Below are 6,289 nucleotides of genomic sequence, written 5' to 3' on the forward strand. Positions count from 1 at the left end.
CTCCAGGTTATTTTTGGCCAATATGGGCTTCAGTTTAGACAGCCGCCTCAGTTAGAAGAAACATGATTTAACAATCATGTTTACATGATTGTTAAGTTTCAGGGAAGGGTCCATTATCACACCCAGATTAGTGACTCTTTGTTTTTCTGACAGGGTTAGAGCGGAGAGGTCGATGCAGTGGTTTGTGATCGTGTCATTGGGAGGGAACAACATGACTTCAGACTTCTTTTCATTGAAACTTAAGAAGTTTAAAGCCATCCAGTCCCTGATGTCAGCCAGGCAGTCATGCAGAGGTTGAATAGAGCATGTACCATTGTGTCTTGGGGGAAGTAAATTTGACAGTCGTCGGCGTAGAAGTGAAAGGGTATGTTGTGTTTCCAGAAAATAGCACCAAGTGGCAGCAGGTATAGAGAGAATAGGAGGGGACCCAGGATGGACCCCTGCGGAACCCCCCATTTAAGCTCTGTCGCTGCAGAACTAAAATCCTTGATGGAGACACAAAAGTATCTGTCATTGAGGTAGGATCTGAACCAATTGAGGGCTGACCCTGTGATGCCCACCCACTGCTCCAACCTAGCAATGAGGATCTCATGGTCGATGGTGTCAAAGGCAGCTGTGAGGTCCAATAGGACAAGCAGCACAGAATCACCAGTGTCTGTGGATCTGAAGATGTCATTAAAAACCTTCAATAGGGCAGTTTCAGTGCTGTGGAGAGGCTTAAAGCCAGATTTGAAAAGCTCTAAGATGGCGCGATCCTCCAGGAAGCACTTCAACTGGGACTCAACTGTTTTCTCCAGTATTTTAGAAACAAATGGGAGTTTGGAGACAGGCCGGAAGTTGGAAATGACTGAGGGGTCAAGGTTTGGTTTGTTCAGGAGAGGCTGGACAGCAGCATGTTTAAAGTTTTTTTGGCACCGTGCCATTGGATAAACTACTGTTTACTATAGCAAGAATGGACGGACCTAGAGTAGGAAAAACCTAATTTAGTAGTCGAGGGGGGACCACATCAAAGGGGGAACCAGAAGGTTTCAAGCTGCACATGACCTGCTCTAGAGAAGATAGAATGATGGGTTCAAAATGGTCAAAAAGAGCTACAGATTGAGGTGGGATGGATGGGTCATGAGTTGGAGGGGAAATGAGAGCCCTGGTGGTCGCAATTTTTTCCAAAAAGAAATGTAAGAAGTTCTTGCACAGCTCAGTCAAGGCTTCCAGAGGTGATGGTTCAGTGAGGTGGAGAACAGAGTTTAGGGTAGAGAAGAGGACACGTGGGTTGTGAGAGTTTGTGGTTATGATATCAGAGAAGTATTTGGATTTAGTAGCTTTTACTGCTTTCTGATAACAGCGCCAACTCTCTTTAAGTACTTTGTATTTGAAAAGAGACCTACAGCCTGTCTTTCCTCCATTTGCGCTCCGCCCTCCTACATTGCTGCCTAACGGCCTTGGTGACGTCACTCAGCCAAGGTTCTGCTCTGAGTTTTGATTTTCTAGTTTTAACGGGAGCGACATGATCCAGAGTCTTTAAGCAGACAGAGTTGAACTGGGATGTCAGCGCCTCTGTGGTGGTGAGAAACACCGGGGGCTGAATGATCATTTCAGTTATAAGCATCTGTGAAACGTGCGACAGTGAAGTGGTTAATGGCCCGGCTACTACGTGCAGGGATGCATGGCTTAGGAGTTAGATGGGGGAGGGTGAACTCAAACTGGACTGGCATGTGGTCTGAAAAACATTATCACCAATTTCAAGATTACTAACAGTCACATCACGTGTTAAAACAAGGTCCAGTGTATGTCCGCGCTCTTGGGTGGGACCGTTTACATGCTGCGTTAGATTAAATGAGTCCAATAAATCTAAAAAGTCCTTAACCAAGAGCTTCTCCTGACAGCACACATGCAAATTAAAGTCCCCAATAATGAAAACATGATCATATTTTGGTGTGATTTCAGCCAAGAAATCAGAAAAACAATTTACAGCTGGTGGGCGTGACGGTGCAATGAGCTGTTGCTGAGAACTAGGAAGAAACTGTGCGCGAGTATTATGATAAAACTTTGGTAAGTCCGTATTTATTTAAATAAAAACTGTTTAATTAAATATAAGATCATTAAGAAAGTCCTAAATATTACTAACAAACTTTTTCATTCAATCAAACAAACTGGACGAGGAGACCTTGGAAAGCCTGGAATCATTTGTTGACGAGTGTTTTTACAGCTTAGTCATGGGTAAACCTAAAGATTTTTCCGGTGCTGCTAGTGATTCAGCTAACATCTCCACTGCTAAGCGGCACCGACAGGGAAGCTCAGACAGCGTTACGGCACCGTCTCCTGATAATACAGGCTTAAAGGAGATATTAGAATCAATTGACCAGAAGCTAACTAGCTTGGACGCCCGACTAGCGTTAGTAGAGATGCTACATAAAGAGTTTCAAGGCCTCAGGGAGTCTTTAGAATTCAGCCAACAACAGGTAGCATTACTTGCTAGTGAAAATCAGGAGCTTAGAGGAACGGTAAAACAACTCACCGAGGAGATGACGCTGCTATCCGGGGATAATAAAAAAATAAAATAATCGATCCTGGATATCCAAGCCCGGAGCATGCGGGATAACCCCGTCTTCTCGGGAATCCCGGAGCGAGCGGACGAGGTCCCTGAGGCCTCCGTCCGTGACTTCATTCAGAACCAGCTGAAGTTGCCAAGTGACGCGGTTAATTCCATCACTTTTCACCGAGTCCACCGCCTCGGAAGTAAGAAACCTGGAAACAATCGGCCGCGGCCGATTGTAGCTAAGTTTGAGCATTATAAACAGAAAGAACAAGTAAAAAGCCGAGGTAGGGAACTGCGTGACACGAACTGCAGCATGAATGACCAATTCCCTGCAGAAATTCTGAGTAGAAGGCGCGTCCTGTTCCCGATTAGGAAGAAAAATATAAACGAGGGCAGAAGAGCTACTGTGGCTGTTGACAAACTTTACATCAATGGTCAGCTGTTTAGAGATCCAGAGGTTACGCCCTGGCTCTATTAATAATATAAATAACGTAAGTATGATTTTCAGTTGCTAATTTTACTTAAAATTTATTAGCAATAATATATATTCATATTACTTACCAGATATATATGTAATTGTTCAGCACAGCTCGGTTGGTGGGTTACACAGATAGTGGTGGTACACGGTGGCATGACACTTATTGTGGTAAGGGGGTTCTTTTTTTATTTTTTCTTCTTTCTTTTATCTTTATGTGTTTATTATCATTTCACTTTCTTTTTTTGTCTCTATTTTTCTGACTCAACAGTTATTAGCACACAGGCACAAAGGCTTATATATATCCATATACATACATACAAATACCTCATAAAGGAATACATCCATGATTTACCTTCAAAAACAGCACTTAGTTTATCTATAAATCCTAAATAATCAATCATTAAGGATTATGTTATTGTCTGGGTGTTTTACTGTTTTTGATAATGGGTGTGGTTTAATTATATTTTCACAAGCACAAGTATGGGCATCTTAAGGTTTGTCACATGGAATATTAATGGAGCCGGTAGCCAACATAAAAAAAATAGAATCTTTAACCAGATTAAAAGATTAAAGGCAGATGCTGTATTACTCCAAGAAATTCATAAATTACCGTCAACTGTGGATGAGCTAAAATCTCCTGAGTTTCCTGATGTATTCTCAGCCTGCTATAACTCAAGACAGAGAGGAGTAGCAATATTAATACATAAAAATGTGAACTTCACAATATTAGACACAGTTATGGACCCGCAAGGTAGATATATAATATTAAAATTATCCATATCAGTCAAAAATATTGTATTGTTAGCTTATATGGGCCAAATGTGGACAATGCTGGTTTTTTTCATGATCTCTTCTCTACTCTATCAAATCACATGGATTGCTCTCTGGTACTGGGAGGTGATCTTAACTTTGGTCTAGATAACAAAATAGACAGGCTGAATGCAGTAGGAGCTCAACGCAGTTGGCAATCCATAAATGTAGTTAAACAGTACATGAGTGATTATGGACTCTGCGATGCATGGCGGTCTCTTCACCCTAATAGTAAAGAGTATTCTTTCTTTTCACATGTGCATCACTCTTACTCTCGTTTGGATTATTTTATAATCAGCAACTCATTGCTGACCAACATTTCAGACACTAAGATACACCCTATTGCTGTCAGCGACCATGCACCAGTTACTTTAAATTTAGATAATAAGCAAGAAATCCCCAAAAGTATAAACTGGAGATTAAATACCTCACTGCTTATGGACGAAGAATTTATACAATACTTTAAAAATGAATGGACATCGTATTTAGAGTTTAATGACTTGCCAGGAACATCAGCATGTACACTCTGGGAGGCTGGGAAAACAGTTATGAGAGGGAAAATAAAATCCTACTCAACAAATAAAAAGAAAAAAGAAAATAAACGTATTGAGGAATTAGAGAAATCTATCAAATTATTAGAAAGTTTACAAGGAGAGGAAACACAGAAAAAACTGTGCAAGATAAAATTAGAACTAAATGAATGTATTGACAAAAAAAACAAATTCTTAGTACAAAGACTTCGCTTAGAACATTTTGAACACAGTAATAAATCAGGTAGCTTTTTAGCTAATCAACTCAAATTAAATAAAGAAAAAACGTCTATATATGGTATTAAAGACACAAATGGTAACATAACTTATGACGAGGAAAAAGTAAATAGTGTTTTTAGAGATTTTTATAAAACTCTATACACTCCACTAATAAATCCAACAGATGAAGATATTAATCAATTCTTGGAGAGAGTAATACTTCCAAAACTAGACAGTAGTCAATCATCAGAACTAGACTCACCATTAACATCAGATGAGCTCCGTGAAGCCATTAAAAACATGCCTAATAAGAAATCTCCAGGCCCAGATGGATATCCAGCAGAATTTTATAAAGAGTTCTGGAACATCCTGGAACCAATATTTCACAGAATGCTACATGAGTCAGAAGAAAATGGCAGGCTTCCAACACATATGAATTCAGCCAACATTAGTCTACTATTAAAACCAGACAAAGACCCAGCACTACCTACCAGTTATCGCCCCATCTCTCTTATTAATGTGGATGTTAAAATAATTAGTAAAGTCCTCTCTAAAAGATTAGAGAAAATAATTCCTCTCATTATTCATCCTGACCAAACTGGATTCATAAAAGGAAGACACTCAACCAAAAACACACGCAGATTATATAATTTAATAGAGTATTCATATAGTAAAAATATTGAAACAGCTATTTTGTCTTTGGACGCAGAAAAAGCATTTGATAGGGTAAACTGGAAATTTTTATTTGCTACCTTGGGTAAATTTGGTTTTGGGGAACATTTCATTAATTGGTTAAAAATATTATATAACTCACCAAGAGCATGTGTCAGGACAAATAATCAAATATCTTCAAGCTTCTGTCTACAGAGGGGGACCAGGCAGGGATGTCCACTTTCCCCTGTGCTATTTGCTATTTTTATTGAACCTTTAGCAGCAGCAATAAGACAAACTGCTGATATTAAAGGTATACTGTGTAGAAATATAGAACATAAAATTAGTCTTTATGCTGACGATGTTTTACTTTTTCTTCAGAACACAGAAAACTCAATATCTAATCTAAAAAAGTTAAATCTGGTCCTCTGGACATTCAAAAAAACAAAACAAAGCAAAACAACAAAAAAATGTAGATGTAAATGTAGAAACGTTTCGTCTCTCATCCGAGAGACTTCCTCAGTCTGAGCTGCTGTATCCAGCTCAGTCTCTTAAATAGCACCTTCTCAGAGTGGATCAACCAGTTTTGCTGCTGACAACCAAAACCAGCTGATCACATGCTCAAGAAGGACCATCAGCCTAACAATGGATCATTAGCACACTGATGGCTGTTTACTATTCACAGAGGGCTGAGTGATACTAGCAATCACAGCATTGTAAGAGGGGGACAATTGAACCCGGAGGCCTCCACCCCTGTTTAACGATGGACGGTTTCTTTTCACAAAGACGGCCTCCTTTACTCCTCTCTCAAACCATCGTTCCTTTCTATCCAGGATGTGCACATCTTCATCCCTCAAAGAGTGACCGCTGGCCTGGAGATGAGTGTAGACTGCAGAGTCCTGGCCTGATGATGTTGATCTTCTGTGCTGGGCCATCCTTTTGGCCAGTGGCTGTTTTGTTTCCCCGATGTAAGACTGATCACAGCCCTCCTGACACTGAACAGCATACACCACATTATTCTGTTTGTGCCGGGGGACTGGATCTTTGGGATGAACCAGTCTTTGC

This window comes from Nematolebias whitei, chromosome 1 (assembly GCF_014905685.2).
Source record: "Nematolebias whitei isolate Nwh7 chromosome 1, NemWhi1, whole genome shotgun sequence".
Lineage (NCBI taxonomy): Eukaryota > Metazoa > Chordata > Actinopteri > Cyprinodontiformes > Rivulidae > Nematolebias > Nematolebias whitei.